Consider the following 18,304-nt stretch of genomic DNA (forward strand, 5'->3'; position numbering starts at 1 on the left):
TAGACTATAGACCAGGTGTAGAAGAAGTGTTGGGAGAAATGAGTAGACTATAGACCAGGGAGAAAGTGTTGGGAGAAATATAGACTATAGACCAGGTGTAGAAGAAGTGTTGGGAGAAATGAGTAGACTATAGACCAGGTGGAGAAGAAGTGTTGGGAGAAATGAGTAGACTATAGACCAGAAGTGTTGGGAGAAGAAGTGACCAGGTGGAGAGAAGTGTTGGGAGAAATGAGTAGACTATAGACCAGGTGAGAGGAAGTGTTGGGAGAAATGAGTAGACTATAGACCAGGTGTAGAAGAAGTGTTGGGAGAAATGAGTAGACTATAGACCAGGTGGAAGTTGGGAGAAGTGTTGGGAGAAATGAGTAGACTATAGACCAGTGTGGAGAAATGAGTGTATAGACCAGGTGTAGGAAGTGTTGGGAGAAATGAGTAGACTATAGACCAGGTGGAAGAAGTGTTGGGAGAAATGAGTAGACTATAGACCAGAAGTGTTGGGAGAAATGAGTAGACTATAGACCAGGTGGAGGAGAAATGAGTAGACTATAGACCAGGTGTAGAAGAAGTGTTGGGAGAAATGAGTAGACTATAGACCAGGTGTAGAAGAAGTGTTGGGAGAAATGAGTAGACTATAGACCAGGTGAGAAGAAGTGTTGGGAGAAATGAGTAGACTATAGACCAGGTGTAGAAGAAGAAGTGTTAGACCAGGTGGAGAAATGGGAGAAAGTAGACTATAGACCAGGTAGACCAGAGAGAAGTGTTGGGAGAAATGAGTAGACTATAGACCAGGTGGAGAAGAAGTGTTGGGAGAAATGAGTAGACTATAGACCAGGTGTAGAAGAAGTGTTGGGAGAAATGAGTAGACTATAGACCAGGTGGAGAGGAAGTGTTGGGAGAAATGAGTAGACTATAGACCAGGTGTAGAAGAAGTGTGGGAGAAATGAGTAGACTATAGACCAGGTGTAGAAGAAGTGTTGGGAGAAATGAGTAGACTATAGACCAGGTGGAGAAGAAGTGTTGGGAGAAATGAGTAGACTATAGACCAGGTGTAGAAGAAGTGTTGGGAGAAATGAGTAGACTATAGACCAGGTGTAGACCAGAAGAAGTGTTGGGAGAAATGAGTAGACTATAGACCAGGTGTAGAAGAAGTGTTGGGAGAAATGAGTAGACTATAGACCAGGTGTAGAAGAAGTGTTGGGAGAAATGAGTAGACTATAGACCAGAAGTGTGGGAGAAATGAAGACTATAGACCAGGTGGAGAGAAGTGTTGGGAGAAATGAGTAGACTATAGACCAGGTGTAGAAGAAGTGTTGGGAGAAATGAGTAGACTATAGACCAGGTGTAGAAGAAGTGTTGGGAGAAATGAGTAGACTATAGACCAGGTGTAGAAGAAGGTGTTGGGAGAAATGAGTAGACTATAGACCAGGTGGAGAAGAAGTGTTGGGAGAAATGAGTAGACTATAGACCAGGTGTAGAAGAAGTGTTGGGAGAAATGAGTAGACTATAGACGGTGTGAGAAGAAGTGTTGGGAGAAATGAGTAGACTATAGACCAGGTGGAGAGGAAGTGTTGGGAGAAATGAGTAGACTATAGACCAGGTGGAGAAGAAGTGTTGGGAGAAATGAGTAGACTATAGACCAGGTGTAGAAGAAGTGTTGGGAGAAATGAGTAGACTATAGACCAGGTGTAGAAGAAGTGTTGGGAGAAATGAGTAGACTATAGACCAGAGAAGTGGGAGAAATGAGTAGACTATAGACCAGGTGTAGAAGAAGTGTTGGGAGAAATGAGTAGACTATAGACCAGGTGTAGAAGAAGTGTTGGGAGAAATGAGTAGACTATAGACCAGGTGGAGAAGAAGTGTTGGGAGAAATGAGTAGACTATAGACCAGGTGTAGAAGAAGTGTTGGGAGAAATGAGTAGACTATAGACCAGGTGGAGAAGAAGTGTTGGGAGAAATGAGTAGACTATAGACCAGGTGTAGAAGAAGTGTTGGGAGAAATGAGTAGACTATAGACCAGGTGTAGAAGAAGTGTTGGGAGAAATGAGTAGACTATAGACCAGGTGAGAAGAAGTGTTGGGAGAAAAGTGTTAGACCAGGGAGAAATGAGTAGACTATAGACCAGGTGGAGAAGAAGTGTTGGGAGAAATGAGTAGACTATAGACCAGGTGGAGAAGAAGTGTTGGGAGAAATGAGTAGACTATAGACCAGGTGGAGAAGAAGTGTTGGGAGAAATGAGTAGACTATAGACCAGGTGTAGAAGAAGTGTTGGGAGAAATGAGTAGACTATAGACCAGGTGGAGAAGAAGTGTTGGGAGAAATGAGTAGACTATAGACCAGGTGTAGAAGAAGTGTTGGGAGAAATGAGTAGACTATAGACCAGGTGTAGAGAAGAAGTGTTGGGAGTGAGTAGACTATAGACCAGGGAGAAAGTGTTGAGTAGACTATAGACCAGGTGTAGAAGAAGTGTTGGGAGAAATGAGTAGACTATAGACCAGGTGTAGAAGAAGTGTTGGGAGAAATGAGTAGACTATAGACCAGGTGTAGAAGAAGTGTTGGGAGAAATGAGTAGACTATAGACCAGGTGGAGAAGAAGTGTTGTTGGGAGAAATGAGTAGACTATAGACCAGGTGTAGAAGAAGTGTTGGGAGAAATGAGTAGACTATAGACCAGGTGTAGAAGAAGTGTTGGGAGAAATGAGTAGACTATAGACCAGGTGTAGAAGAAGTGTTGGGAGAAATGAGTAGACTATAGACCAGGTGTAGAAGAAGTGTTGGGAGAAATGAGTAGACTATAGACCAGGTGGAGAAGAAGTGTTGGGAGAAATGAGTAGACTATAGACCAGGTGTAGAAGAAGTGTTGGGAGAAATGAGTAGACTATAGACCAGGGGTAGAAGAAGTGTTGGGAGAAATGAGTAGACTATAGACCAGGTGTAGAAGAAGTGTTGGGAGAAATGAGTAGACTATAGACCAGGTGGAGAAGAAGTGTTGGGAGAAATGAGTAGACTATAGACCAGGTGTAGAAGAAGTGTTGGGAGAAATGAGTAGACTATAGACCAGGTGTAGAAGAAGTGTTGGGAGAAATGAGTAGACTATAGACCAGGTGGAGAAGAAGTGTTGGGAGAAATGAGTAGACTACTAGACCAGGTGTAGAAGAAGTGTTGGGAGAAATGAGTAGACTATAGACCAGGTGTAGAAGAAGTGTTGGGAGAAATGAGTAGACTATAGACCAGGTGTAGAAGAAGTGTTGGGAGAAATGAGTAGACTATAGACCAGGTGTAGAAGAAGTGTTGGGAGAAATGAGTAGACTATAGACCAGGTGTAGAAGAAGTGTTGGGAGAAATGAGTAGACTATAGACCAGGTGTAGAAGAAGTGTTGGGAGAAATGAGTAGACTATAGACCAGGTGTAGAAGAAGTGTTGGGAGAAATGAGTAGACTATAGACCAGGTGGAGAAGAAGTGTTGGGAGAAATGAGTAGACTATAGACCAGGTGGAGAAGAAGTGTTGGGAGAAATGAGTAGACTATAGACCAGGTGGAGAGACTATAGAAGTGTTGGGAGAAATGAGTAGACTATAGACCAGGTGGAGAAGAAGTGTTGGGAGAAATGAGTAGACTATAGACCAGGTGTAGAAGAAGTGTTGGGAGAAATGAGTAGACTATAGACCAGGTGGAGAAGAAGTGTTGGGAGAAATGAGTAGACTATAGACCAGGTGGAAGAAGTGTTGGGAGAAATGAGTAGACTATAGACCAGGTGTAGAAGAAGTGTTGGGAGAAATGAGTAGACTATAGACCAGGTGTAGAAGAAGTGTTGGGAGAAATGAGTAGACTATAGACCAGGTGGAGAAGAAGTGTTGGGAGAAATGAGTAGACTATAGACCAGGTGGAGAAGAAGTGTTGGGAGAAATGAGTAGACTATAGACCAGGTGGAGAAGAAGTGTTGGGAGAAATGAGTAGACTATAGACCAGGTGTAGAAGAAGTGTTGGGAGAAATGAGTAGACTATAGACCAGGTGTGGAAGAAGTGTTGGGAGAAATGAGTAGACTATAGACCAGGTGTAGAAGAAGTGTTGGGAGAAATGAGTAGACTATAGACCAGGTGTAGAAGAAGTGTTGGGAGAAATGAGTAGACTATAGACCAGGTGGAGAAGAAGTGTTGGGAGAAATGAGTAGACTATAGACCAGGTGTAGAAGAAGTGTTGGGAGAAATGAGTAGACTATAGACCAGGTGTAGAAGAAGTGTTGGGAGAAATGAGTAGACTATAGACCAGGTGGAGAAGAAGTGTTGGGAGAAATGAGTAGACTATAGACCAGGTGGAGAAGAAGTGTTGGGAGAAATGAGTAGACTATAGACCAGGTGGAGAAGAAGTGTTGGGAGAAATGAGTAGACTATAGACCAGGTGTAGAAGAAGTGTTGGGAGAAATGAGTAGACTATAGACCAGGTGTAGAAGAAGTGTTGGGAGAAATGAGTAGACTATAGACCAGGTGTAGAAGAAGTGTTGGGAGAAATGAGTAGACTATAGACCAGGTGTAGAAGAAGTGTTGGGAGAAATGAGTAGACTATAGACCAGGTGGAGAGGAAGTGTTGGGAGAAATGAGTAGACTATAGACCAGGTATAGAAGTGTTAGGAGAAATGAGTAGACTATAGACCAGGTGTAGAAGAAGTGTTGGGAGAAATGAGTAGTGTTGGGAGAAATGAGTAGACTATAGACCAGGTGGAGAAGAAGTGTTGGGAGAAATGAGTAGACTATAGACCAGGTGGAGAAGAAGTGTTGGGAGAAATGAGTAGACTATAGACCAGGTGGAGAAGAAGTGTTGGGAGAAATGAGTAGACTATAGACCAGGTGTGAAGAAGTGTTGGGAGAAATGAGTAGACTATAGACCAGGTGTAGAAGAAGTGTTGGGAGAAATGAGTAGACTATAGACCAGGTGTAGAAGAAGTGTTGGGAGAAATGAGTAGACTATAGACCAGGTGGAGAAGAAAAGTGTTGGGAGAAATGAGTAGACTATAGACCAGGTGTAGAAGAAGTGTTGGGAGAAATGAGTAGACTATAGACCAGGTGTAGAAGAAGTGTTGGGAGAAATGAGTAGACTATAGACCAGGTGTAGAAGAAGTGTTGGGAGAAATGAGTAGACTATAGACCAGGTGTAGAAGAAGTGTTGAGAAATGAGTAGACTATAGACCAGGTGGAGAAGAAGTGTTGGGAGAAATGAGTAGACTATAGACCAGGTGGAGAAGAAGTGTTGGGAGAAATGAGTAGACTATAGACCAGGTGTAGAAGAAGTGTTGGGAGAAATGAGTAGACTATAGACCAGGTGGAGAAGAAGTGTTGGGAGAAATGAGTAGACTATAGACCAGGTGTAGAAGAAGTGTTGGGAGAAATGAGTAGACTATAGACCAGGTGTAGAAGAAGTGTTGGGAGAAATGAGTAGACTATAGACCAGGTGGAGAAGAAGTGTTGGGAGAAATGAGTAGACTATAGACCAGGTGGAAGAAGTGTTGGGAGAAATGAGTAGACTATAGACCAGGTGGAGAAGAAGTGTTGGGAGAAATGAGTAGACTATAGACCAGGTGGAGAGGAAGTGTTGGGAGAAATGAGTAGACTATAGACCAGGTGTAGAGGAAGTGTTGGGAGAAATGAGTAGACTATAGACCAGGTGGAGAAGAAGTGTTGGGAGAAATGAGTAGACTATAGACCAGGTGTAGAAGAAGTGTTGGAGAGAAAGGTGGAGAAGAAGTAGACTATAGACTATAGACCAGGTGGAGAAGAAGTGTTGGGAGAAATGAGTAGACTATAGACCAGGTGTAGAAGAAGTGTTGGGAGAAATGAGTAGACTATAGACCAGGTGTAGAAGAAGTGTTGGGAGAAATGAGTAGACTATAGACCAGGTGGAGAAGAAGTGTTGGGAGAAATGAGTAGACTATAGACCAGGTGTAGAAGAAGTGTTGGGAGAAATGAGTAGACTATAGACCAGGTGTAGAAGAAGTGTTGGGAGAAATGAGTAGACTATAGACCAGGTGGAGAAGAAGTGTTGGGAGAAATGAGTAGACTATAGACCAGGTGAGAAGAAGTGTTGGGGTGTAGACTATAGACCAGGTGGAGAAGTGTTGGGAGAAATGAGTAGACTATAGACCAGGTGTAGAAGAAGTGTTGGGAGAAATGAGTAGACTATAGACCAGGTGAGAAGAAGTGTTAGACCAGGAGAAATGAGTAGACTATAGACCAGGTGTAGAAGAAGTGTTGGGAGAAATGAGACTATAGACTATAGACCAGGTGTAGAAGAAGTGTTGGGAGAAATGAGTAGACTATAGACCAGGTGGAGAGAAGTGTTGGGAGAAAAGTAGACTATAGACCAGGTGTAGAAGAAGTGTTGGGAGAAATGAGTAGACTATAGACCAGGTGGAGAAGAAGTGTTGGGAGAAATGAGTAGACTATAGACCAGGTAGAGAAGAAGTGTTGGGAGAAATGAGTAGACTATAGACCAGGTGTAGAAGAAGTGTTGGGAGAAATGAGTAGACTATAGACCAGGTGTAGAAGAAGTGTTGGGAGAAATGAGTAGACTATAGACCAGGTGGAGAAGAAGTGTTGGGAGAAATGAGTAGACTATAGACCAGGTGTAGAAGAAGTGTTGGGAGAAATGAGTAGACTATAGACCATAGAAGTGTTGGGAGAAATGAGTAGACTATAGACCAGGTGTAGAAGAAGTGTTGGGAGAAATGAGTAGACTATAGACCAGGTGTAGAAGAAGTGTTGGGAGAAATGAGTAGACTATAGACCAGGTGGAGAAGAAGTGTTGGGAGAAATGAGTAGACTATAGACCAGGTGGAGAAGAAGTGTTGGGAGAAATGAGTAGACTATAGACCAGGTATAGACCAGAGAAGAAGTGTTGGGAGAAATGAGTAGACTATAGACCAGGTGGAGAAGAAGTGTTGGGAGAAATGAGTAGACTATAGACCAGGTGGAGAAGAAGTGTTGGGAGAAATGAGTAGACTATAGACCAGGTGGAGAAGAAGTGTTGGGAGAAATGAGTAGACTATAGACCAGGTGTAGAAGAAGTGTTGGGAGAAATGAGTAGACTATAGACCAGGTGTAGAAGAAGTGTTGGGAGAAATGAGTAGACTATAGACCAGGTGTAGAGAGGAAGTGTTGGGAGAAATGAGTAGACTATAGACCAGGTGTAGGGAGAAAAGTGTTAGACCAGGTGGAGAAATGAGTAGACTATAGACCAGGTGTAGAAGAAGTGTTGGGAGAAATGAGTAGACTATAGACCAGGTGTAGAAGAAGTGTTGGGAGAAATGAGTAGACTATAGACCAGGTGTAGAGAAGAAGTGTTGGGAGAAATGAGTAGACTATAGACCAGGTGTAGAAGAAGTGTTGGGAGAAATGAGTAGACTATAGACCAGGGAGAGAAGTGTTGGGAGAAATGAGTAGACTATAGACCAGGTGTAGAAGAAGTGTTGGGAGAAATGAGTAGACTATAGACCAGGTGGAGAAGAAGTGTTGGGAGAAATGAGTAGACTATAGACCAGGTGTAGAAGAAGTGTTGGGAGAAATGAGTAGACTATAGACCAGGTGTAGAAGAAGTGTTGGGAGAAATGAGTAGACTATAGACCAGGTGGAGAAGAAGTGTTGGGAGAAATGAGTAGACTATAGACCAGGTGGAGAGGAAGTGTTGGGAGAAATGAGTAGACTAGACCATAGACCAGGTGGAGAAGAAGTGTTGGGAGAAATGAGTAGACTATAGACCAGGTGTAGAAGAAGTGTTTGGGGAGAAATGAGTAGACTATAGACCAGGTGGAGAAGAAGTGTTGGGAGAAATGAGTAGACTATAGACCAGGTGTAGAAGAAGTGTTGGGAGAAATGAGTAGACTATAGACCAGGTGTAGAAGAAGTGTTGGGAGAAATGAGTAGACTATAGACCAGGTGTGAAGAAGTGTTGGGAGAAATGAGTAGACTATAGACCAGGTGTAGAAGAAGTGTTGGGAGAAATGAGTAGACTATAGACCAGGTGGAGAAGAAGTGTTGGGAGAAATGAGTAGACTATAGACCAGGTGTAGAAGAAGTGTTGGGAGAAATGAGTAGACTATAGACCAGGTGTAGAAGAAGTGTTGGGAGAAATGAGTAGACTATAGACCAGGTGTAGAAGAAGTGTTGGGAGAAATGAGTAGACTATAGACCAGGTGGAGAGGAAGTGTTAGGAGAAATGAGTAGACTATAGACCAGGTGGAGAAGAAGTGTTGGGAGAAATGAGTAGACTATAGACCAGGTGTAGAAGAAGTGTTGGGAGAAATGAGTAGACTATAGACCAGGTGGAGAAGAAGTGTTGGGAGAAATGAGTAGACTATAGACCAGGTGTAGAAGAAGTGTTGGGAGAAATGAGTAGACTATAGACCAGTGTAGACCAAGAAGTGTTGGGAGAAATGAGTGGGAGAAAGACTATAGACCAGGTGGAGAAGAAGTGTTGGGAGAAATGAGTAGACTATAGACCAGGTGGAGAAGAAGTGTTGGGAGAAATGAGTAGACTATAGACCAGGTGTAGAAGAAGTGTTGGGAGAAATGAGTAGACTATAGACCAGGTGTAGAAGAAGTGTTGGGAGAAATGAGTAGACTATAGACCAGGTGTAGAAGAAGTGTTGGGAGAAATGAGTAGACTATAGACCAGGTGTAGAAGAAGTGTTGGGAGAAATGAGTAGACTATAGACCAGGTGGAGAAGAAGTGTTGGGAGAAATGAGTAGACTATAGACCAGGTGAGAAGAAGTGTTGGGAGAAATGAAGACTATGACCAGGTGGAGAGGAGAAATGAGTAGACTATAGACCAGGTGGAGAAGAAGTGTTGGGAGAAATGAGTAGACTATAGACCAGGTGTAGAGGAAGTGTTGGGAGAAATGAGTAGACTATAGACCAGGTGGAGAAGAAGTGTTGGGAGAAATGAGTAGACTATAGACCAGGTGTAGAAGAAGTGTTGGGAGAAATGAGTAGACTATAGACCAGGTGTAGAAGAAGTGTTGGGAGAAATGGAGAAGGTGAAGTGTTGGGAGAAATAGACTATAGACCAGGTGTAGAAGAAGTGTTGGGAGAAATGAGTAGACTATAGACCAGGTGGAGAAGAAGTGTTGGGAGAAATGAGTAGACTATAGACCAGGTGTAGAAGAAGTGTTGGGAGAAATGAGTAGACTATAGACCAGGTGGAGAAGAAGTGTTGGGAGAAATGAGTAGACTATAGACCAGGTGTAGAAGAAGTGTTGGGAGAAATGAGTAGACTATAGACCAGGTGTAGAAGAAGTGTTGGGAGAAATGAGTAGACTATAGACCAGGTGTAGAAGAAGTGTTGGGAGAAATGAGTAGACTATAGACCAGGTGGAGAGAAGAAGTGAAATGAGTAGACTATAGACCAGGTGGAGAAGAAGTGTTGGAGAAATGAGTAGACTATAGACCAGGTGTAGAAGAAGTGTTGGGAGAAATGAGTAGACTATAGACCAGGTGGAGAAGAAGTGTTGGGAGAAATGAGTAGACTATAGACCAGGTGTAGAAGAAGTGTTGGGAGAAATGAGTAGACTATAGACCAGGTGTAGAAGAAGTGTTGGGAGAAAATGACTATAGACTATAGACCAGGTGGAGAAGAAGTGTTGGGAGAAATGAGTAGACTATAGACCAGGTGTAGAAGAAGTGTTGGGAGAAATGAGTAGACTATAGACCAGGTGGAGAAGAAGTGTTGGGAGAAATGAGTAGACTATAGACCAGGTGTAGAGGAAGTGTTGGGAGAAATGAGTAGACTATAGACCAGGTGTAGAGGAAGTGTTGGGAGAAATGAGTAGACTATAGACCAGGTGGAGAAGAAGTGTTGGGAGAAATGAGTAGACTATAGACCAGGTGTAGAAGAAGTGTTGGGAGAAATGAGTAGACTATAGACCAGGTGTAGAAGAAGTGTTAGAAGAAGTGTTGGGAGAAATGAGTAGACTATAGACCAGGTGGAGAAGAAGTGTTGGGAGAAATGAGTAGACTATAGACCAGGTGGAGAAGAAGTGTTGGGAGAAATGAGTAGACTATAGACCAGGTGTAGAAGAAGTGTTGGGAGAAATGAGTAGACTATAGACCAGGTGGAGAAGAAGTGTTGGGAGAAATGAGTAGACTATAGACCAGGTGTAGAAGAAGTGTTGGGAGAAATGAGTAGACTATAGACCAGGTGTAGAAGAAGTGTTGGGAGAAATGAGTAGACTATAGACCAGGTGGAGAAGAAGTGTTGGGAGAAATGAGTAGACTATAGACCAGGTGTAGAAGAAGTGTTGGGAGAAATGAGTAGACTATAGACCAGGTGGAGAAGAAGTGTTGGGAGAAATGAGTAGACTATAGACCAGGTGAAGAAGAAGTGTTGGGAGAAATGAGTAGACTATAGACCAGGTGTAGAAGAAGTGTTGGGAGAAATGAGTAGACTATAGACCAGGTGGAGAAGAAGTGTTGGGAGAAATGAGTAGACTATAGACCAGGTGGAGAGGAAGTGTTGGGAGAAATGAGTAGACTATAGACCAGGTGGAGAAGAAGTGTTGGGAGAAATGAGTAGACTATAGACCAGGTGGAGAGGAAGTGTTGGGAGAAAAGATATAGACCAGGTAGAAGTGTTATAGACCAGGTGTAGAAGAAGTGTTGGGAGAAATGAGTAGACTATAGACCAGGTGGAGAAGAAGTGTTGGGAGAAATGAGTAGACTATAGACCAGGTGGAGAAGAAGTGTTGGGAGAAATGAGTAGACTATAGACCAGGTGTAGAAGAAGTGTTGGGAGAAATGAGTAGACTATAGACCAGGTGGAGAGGAAGTGTTGGGAGAAATGAGTAGACTATAGACCAGGTGTAGAAGAAGTGTTGGGAGAAATGAGTAGACTATAGACCAGGTGGAGAAGAAGTGTTGGGAGAAATGAGTAGACTATAGACCAGGTGTAGAAGAAGTGTTGGGACCAGAAATGGGAGAAAGTAGACTATAGACCAGGTGTAGAAGAAGTGTTGGGAGAAATGAGTAGACTATAGACCAGGTGTAGAAGAAGTGTTGGGAGAAATGAGTAGACTATAGACCAGGTGGAGAAGAAGTGTTGGGAGAAATGAGTAGACTATAGACCAGGTGGAGAAGAAGTGTTGGGAGAAATGAGTAGACTATAGACCAGGTGTAGAAGAAGTGTTGGGAGAAATGAGTAGACTATAGACCAGGTGTAGAAGAAGTGTTGGGAGAAATGAGTAGACTATAGACCAGGTGTAGAAGAAGTGTTGGGAGAAATGAGTAGACTATAGACCAGGTGTAGAAGAAGTGTTGGGAGAAATGAGTAGACTATAGACCAGGTGAGAGAAGTGTTGGGAGAAATGAAGTGTTGGGAGAAATGAGTAGACTATAGACCAGGTGTAGAAGAAGTGTTGGGAGAAATGAGACTATAGACTATAGACCAGGTGTAGAAGAAGTGTTGGGAGAAATGAGTAGACTATAGACCAGGTGTAGAAGAAGTGTTGGGAGAAATGAGTAGACTATAGACCAGGTGTTGGGAGAAGAAGTGTTGGGAGAAATGAGTAGACTATAGACCAGGTGGAGAAGAAGTGTTGGGAGAAATGAGTAGACTATAGACCAGGTGGAGAAGAAGTGTTGGGAGAAATGAGTAGACTATAGACCAGGTGTAGAAGAAGTGTTGGGAGAAAAATGAGTGAGTAGACTATAGACCAGGTAGTGTTGGGAGAAAGACCAGGTGAGAAAGAGACTATAGAAGTGTTGGGAGAAATGAGTAGACTATAGACCAGGTGGAGAAGAAGTGTTGGGAGAAATGAGTAGACTATAGACCAGGTGTAGAAGAAGTGTTGGGAGAAATGAGTAGACTATAGACCAGGTGTAGAAGAAGTGTTGGGAGAAATGAGTAGACTATAGACCAGAGAAGAAGTGTTGGGAGAAATGAGTAGACTATAGACCAGGTGGAGAAGAAGTGTTGGGAGAAATGAGTAGACTATAGACCAGGTGTGGGAGAAGAAGTGTTGGGAGAAATGAGTAGACTAGTGTTGGGAGACCATAGACCAGGTGGAGAATACCAGAAGAAGTGTTGGGAGAAATGAGTAGACTATAGACCAGGTGGAGAGGAAGTGTTGGGAGAAATGAGTAGACTATAGACCAGGTGGAGAGGAAGTGTTAGGAGAAATGAGTAGACTATAGACCAGGATTTTATGGCTGGTTATGACACCTACACAAGAGTGCCAAAACCCACCAATCGAAACCTACAAAGGCAGAACATTGAATTTACACCATAGTCTACGTGTCAACAGTATGTTCATATTATATATATATATATATATTTTTTTTTATATTGACCATATTCAATTATTATTGTAATCGCTCACACGTTGAGGTCAGACATGCACCCACCCCTCTGCTCTGTTTCTGATGACTGGGATGAATGCAGGAGCAGAATTCAGGAGCAGGACAAGACATCCTCTGTTTCTGATGACTGACATAAGGGCCTGTACGTGATTGGACGATCTGGCATTATGATGTCATAATGCTTCATGACCGTGTCATAAAGTGTATTTTCTACAAGTTAGAAACGCAGCATGTAGAAACAGACACATGTTTCACGACCTGATATAAAAGATCCCAGACATGTTCATGACCACAAAAAGCTTATTATTCCCAAGTGTTGTGCACAAATTTGTTTACTTCCCTGTTAGTGAGCATTTCTACTTTACCAAGAGAATCCATCCATACCTGACAGGTGTGGCATATCAAGAAGCTGGTTAAGTGGCATGTTCATTACGCAGGTGCACTTTGAGCTGGGGTCAATACTGTAAAGTGCCACTCTAAAATGTGAAGTTTTGTCACACAACACAACGCAACAGATGTGTCAAGTGCAATTGGCATGCTGACTGCAGAGGAATATCAACCAGAGCTGTTGACAGAGAATCAAATGTACATTTCTCTACCATAAGCCGCCTCCAACATCTTTCAGCCAGCCAATGATCTCCACATCCGGCTTCTGTGTCACATCTGGCTCCCCGGACAGCTGATGAAACTGTGGGGTTTCACACAACCAAAATAAATCTGCACAATCTGTCAGAAACCGTCCCAGGGAAGCTCATCTGTGTGCTCGTCGTCCTCTCAAGGGTCAATGACCTGACTGCAGTTCGGAGTTGTAACCTAGTGGGGAAAACGCTCACGTTTGATGGCTGCTAGTAACATTGGAGAAGTGAGATCTCTACGGACGAATCCCAGTTTCAACTGTAGCAGGAAGATGGCAGACAGCGGTATCCTGATGTCGACGTTGTGAACAAAGTGCCCCATGGTGGTAGTGGGGTTATGGTATGAGCAGGCATAAGATATGGGCAACAGTGACAATTGCCTTTTACTAATGGCAATTAGTTAATTGCAGAGATACCGTGACGAGATCCTGAGGCCCATTGTTGTGCCATTCATCCGCCACCATCACCTCATGTTTCAGCATTATAATGCACAGCAAAATGTCGCAAGGATCAGAACACAATTCCCGGAGGCTGAAAATGTCCGGGTTCTTCCCATGGCCGGCATTCTCACCAGATGTCTCACCTATTGACCATGTTTGGGACGCTCTGGATTGGCATGTAACGACACTGTTTTCCAGTTCCCGCCAATATCCAGCGACGACACACAGCCATTGAAGAGGAGCGGGGCAACATTCCAACAGGCCTTAATCAACATCCTGATCAACTCTATGTGAAGGAGATGTGTCTCGCTGCACTAGTACTGGGGGAAACTGGGCTAAACACAGGTCCCAATCAACAGCCTGATCAACTCTATGTGAAGGAGATGTGTCGCGCTGCATGAGGCAAATGGTCACACCAGATACTGACTGGTTTTCTGATCCACGCGAGAAGGTGTAAAGAGGGGTGGGGTGAGGAGAGATGGAGAGGGGTGAGGCGAGATGGGGAGGGGTGAGGAGAGGAATGGTGGGCTGAGGTCATGATAGCTTTATGGCTAAACTGCTGCTAAGCAAAGATGGGTGTCAGTGGCACGGTGAAGAGATCTAGTGACCGTCTGACAGACAACGAGACATATTAAAAGTCCTTCCTGATGTGATCCAACGTGTCAGCTTTCATTTGGGAAGCTTTTGGCTGGTCTCTAGAGCTGTGATGATGTGGTATTATTTTCTCTGGATGGAGTCCAAACCTGTCTTCTCCTTGGAAGAGTTACTGAGCTGTGGGAGTCTGTCCAGGCACCCAGAGAAATCAATCTATACCACAGTGCTTTGGAAAAGATCAGTTTGGATTGGTTGATTCGGCATGATTCTCTGGCATCGCTTTATCAAGGATAGTTTAATGGGCAGAGGATGAATATCTGCATGAAGGTGGCAGAATTCTATTGGCTCGCTTACGCAGTAGTAAAATGTCTAGTTCTTTCAACACGTTCTACTTACAAAATGGATGCTATGAGATATCAACGTGAAATGAATTCACTGTGTTCTATCAATTCAATGCAAAGGGCTTTATTGGCATGGGAAACACATGTTAACATTGCCAAAGCAAGTGAGGTAGATATAATCTATCTCTATTGCAATAAGACAATACTCACTGCTGGTTTTCATGGGCTTTTTCATTGTCAAGTGTCATGTAGGCTGGTTCCTCTGAACTCCAAGCCTCAAGCCAACAAAACCATGATACTAATGTTAACTATAATGTTACCATGTTGTTTAACATGATACTAATGTTTACGATGTTGTTTACCATGATACTAATGTTTACCATGTTGTTTTCCATGACACGAATGTTTACCATGTTGTTTACCATGATACTAATGTTTACCATGTTGTTTACCATGTTGTTTACCATGATACTAAGGTTTACCATGTTGTTTACCATGTTGTTTACCATGTTGTTTACCATGTTGTTTACCATGATACTAATGTTTACCATGTTGTTTTCCATGACACGAATGTTTACCATGTTGTTTACCATGATACTAATGTTTACCATGTTGTTTTCCATGACACGAATGTTTACCATGTTGTTTACCATGATACTAATGTTTACCATGTTGTTTTCCATGACACGAATGTTTACCATGTTGTTTACCATGATACTAATGTTTACCATGTTGTTTACCATGTTGTTTACCATGTTGTTTACCATGTTGTTTACCATGTTGTTTACCATGATACTAATGTTTACCATGTTGTTTTCCATGACACGAATGTTTACCATGTTGTTTACCATGATACTAATGTTTACCATGTTGTTTTCCATGACACGAATGTTTACCATGTTGTTTTCCATGACACGAATGTTTACCATGTTGTTTTTCCATGACCATGTTGTTTACCATGTTGTTTACCATGATACTAATGTTTACCATGTTGTTTACCATGTTGTTTACCATGTTGTTTACCATGTTGTTTACCATGTTGTTTACCATGATACTAATGTTTACCATGTTGTTTTCCATGACACTAATGTTTACCATGTTGTTTACCATGATACTAATGTTTACCATGTTGTTTTCCATGTTTACCATGATACGAATGTTTACCATGTTGTTTACCATGATACTAATGTTTACCATGTTGTTTACCATGATGTTTACCATGATACTAATATTTACCATGTTGTTTACCAGGATGTTTACCATGTTGTTTACCATGGTGTTTACCATGACAATAATGTTTACCATGTTGTTCACCATGATACTAATGTGTACCATGTTGTTTACCATGACACTAATGTTTACCATGTTGTTCACCATGATACTAATGTTTACCATGTTGTTTACCATGATGTTTACCATGATACTAATGTTTACCATGTTGTTTACCATGACACGAATGTTTACCATGTTGTTTACCATGATACTAATGTTTACCATGTTGTTTTCCATGACACGAATGTTTACCATGTTGTTTTCCATGACACAAATGTTTACCATGTTGTTTACCATGTTGTTTACCATGATACTAATGTTTACCATGTTGTTTACCATGATACTAATGTTTACCATGTTGTTTACCATGATACTAATGTTTACCATGTTGTTCACCATGATACTAATGTTTACCATGATGTTTACCATGATACTAATGTTTACCATGTTGTTTACCATGATACTAATGTTTACCATGTTGTTTACCATGATGTTTACCATGATACTAATGTTTACCATGTTGTTTACCATGATACTAATGTTTACCATGTTGTTTACCATGTTGTTTACCATGTTGTCTACCATGTTGTTTACCATGATACTAATGTTTACCATGTTGTTTACCATGATGTTTACCATGTTGTTTACCATGATGTTTACCATGATACTAATGTTTACCATGTTGTTTACCATGATACTAATGTTTACCATGTTGTTTACCATGATACTAATGTTTACCATGTTGTTTACCATGATGTTTACCATGTTGTTTACCATGATACTAATGTTTACCATGATGTTTACCATGATGTTTACCATGATACTAATGTTTACCATGTTGTTTACCATGATACTAATGTTTACCATGTTGTTTACCATGTTGTTTACAGTGTTGTTTAAAGTGATACTAATGTTTACCATGTTGTTTACCATGATACTTATGTTTACCATGTTGTTTACCATGTTGTTTACAAAGATACTAATGTGTACCATGTTGTTTACCATGTTGTTTACCATGTTGTTTACAGTGTTGTTTAAAGTGATACTAATGTTTACCATGTTGTTTACCATGTTGTTTACAAAGATACTAATGTTTACCATGTTGTTTACCATGATACTTATGTTTACCATGTTGTTTACCATGTTGTTTACCATGATACTTATGTTTACCATGTTGTTTACCATGTTGTTTACCATGATACTTATGTTTACCATGTTGTTTACCATGTTGTTTACCATGATCTTTGCCATGTTGTTTACCATGGTATTAATGTTTACCATGTTGTTTACCATGATGTTTACCAAGTTGTTTACCATGGTATTAATGTTTACCATGTTGTTTACCATGGTATTAATGTGTACCATGTTGTTTACGATGTTGTTTACCAAGTTGTTTACCATGATACTAATGTTTTATCTCCCTTCTATCCACATGCTGTCCCCAGGCTGTCTCCTTTCTATCCACATGCTGTCCCCAGGCTGTCTCCCTTCTATCCACATGCAGTCCCCAGGCTGTCTCCCTTCTATCCACATGCTGTCCCCAGGCTGTCTCCCTGCCGTCTCCATGCTGTCCCAATGCTGTCTCTCTGCTGTCCCCATGCTGTCCCAATGCTGTCTCTCTGCTGTCCCCATGCTGTCCCCATGATGTCTCCCTGCCATCTCCATGTTGTATCCATGCTGTCCCCATGCGGTCCCCATGCTGTCCCCATGCTGTCTCTCTGGTGTCCCCATGCTGTCTCTCTGCTGTCTCCATGCTGTCCCCATGCTGTCTCTCTGCTGTCTCTCTGCTGTCTCTTTGCTGTCTCTCTGCTGTCTCTCTGCTGTCTTCATCCTGTCCCCATGCTGTCTCTCTGCAGTCTTCATGCTGTCTCTCTGCGGTCTCTCTGCTGTCCCCATGCTGTCTCTCTGCTGTCTTCGTGCTGTCTCTCTGCTGTCTCTCTGCTGTCTCTCTGCTGTCTCTCTGCTGTCCCCATGCTGTCTCTCTGCTGTCTCTCTGCTGTCTCTCTGCTGTCCCCATGCTGTCTCTCTGCTGTCTCTCTGCTGTCTCTCTGCTGTCCCCATGCTGTCTCTCTGCTGTCTTCGTGCTGTCTCTCTGCTGTCTTCATGCTGTCCCCATGCTGTCTCTCTGCAGTCTTCATGCTGTCTCTCTGCTGTCTCTCTGCTGTCTTCATGCTGTCTCTCTGCTGTCTTCATGCTGTCCCCATGCTGTTGCTCTGCTGTCCCCATGCTGTCTCTCTGCTGTCTTCATGCTGTCCCCATGCTGTCTCTCTGCTGTCTTCATGCTGTCCCCATGCTGTCTCTCTGCTGTCCCCATGCTGTCTCTCTGCAGTCTTCATGCTGTCTCTCTGCTGTCTCTCTGCTGTCTTCATGCTGTCTCTCTGCTGTCTTCATGCTGTCCCCATGCTGTCTCTCTGCTGTCCCCATGCTGTCTCTCTGCTGTCTTCATGCTGTCCCCATGCTGTCTCTCTGCTTTCTTCATGCTGTCTCTCTGCTGTCTCTCTGCTGTCTTCATTCTGTCTCTCTGCTGTACCCATGCTGTCCCCATGCTGTCTCTCTGTTGTCTCTCTGCTGTCTTCATTCTGTCCCCATGCTGTCCCCATGATGTCTCCCTGCCATCTCCATGTTGTATCCATGCTGTCCCCATGCTGTCCCCATGCGGTCCCCATGCTGTCCCCATGCTGTC

The sequence above is a fragment of the Oncorhynchus gorbuscha genome, linkage group LG07 (genome assembly GCF_021184085.1).
Source record: "Oncorhynchus gorbuscha isolate QuinsamMale2020 ecotype Even-year linkage group LG07, OgorEven_v1.0, whole genome shotgun sequence".
Taxonomy (NCBI): Eukaryota; Metazoa; Chordata; class Actinopteri; order Salmoniformes; family Salmonidae; genus Oncorhynchus; species Oncorhynchus gorbuscha.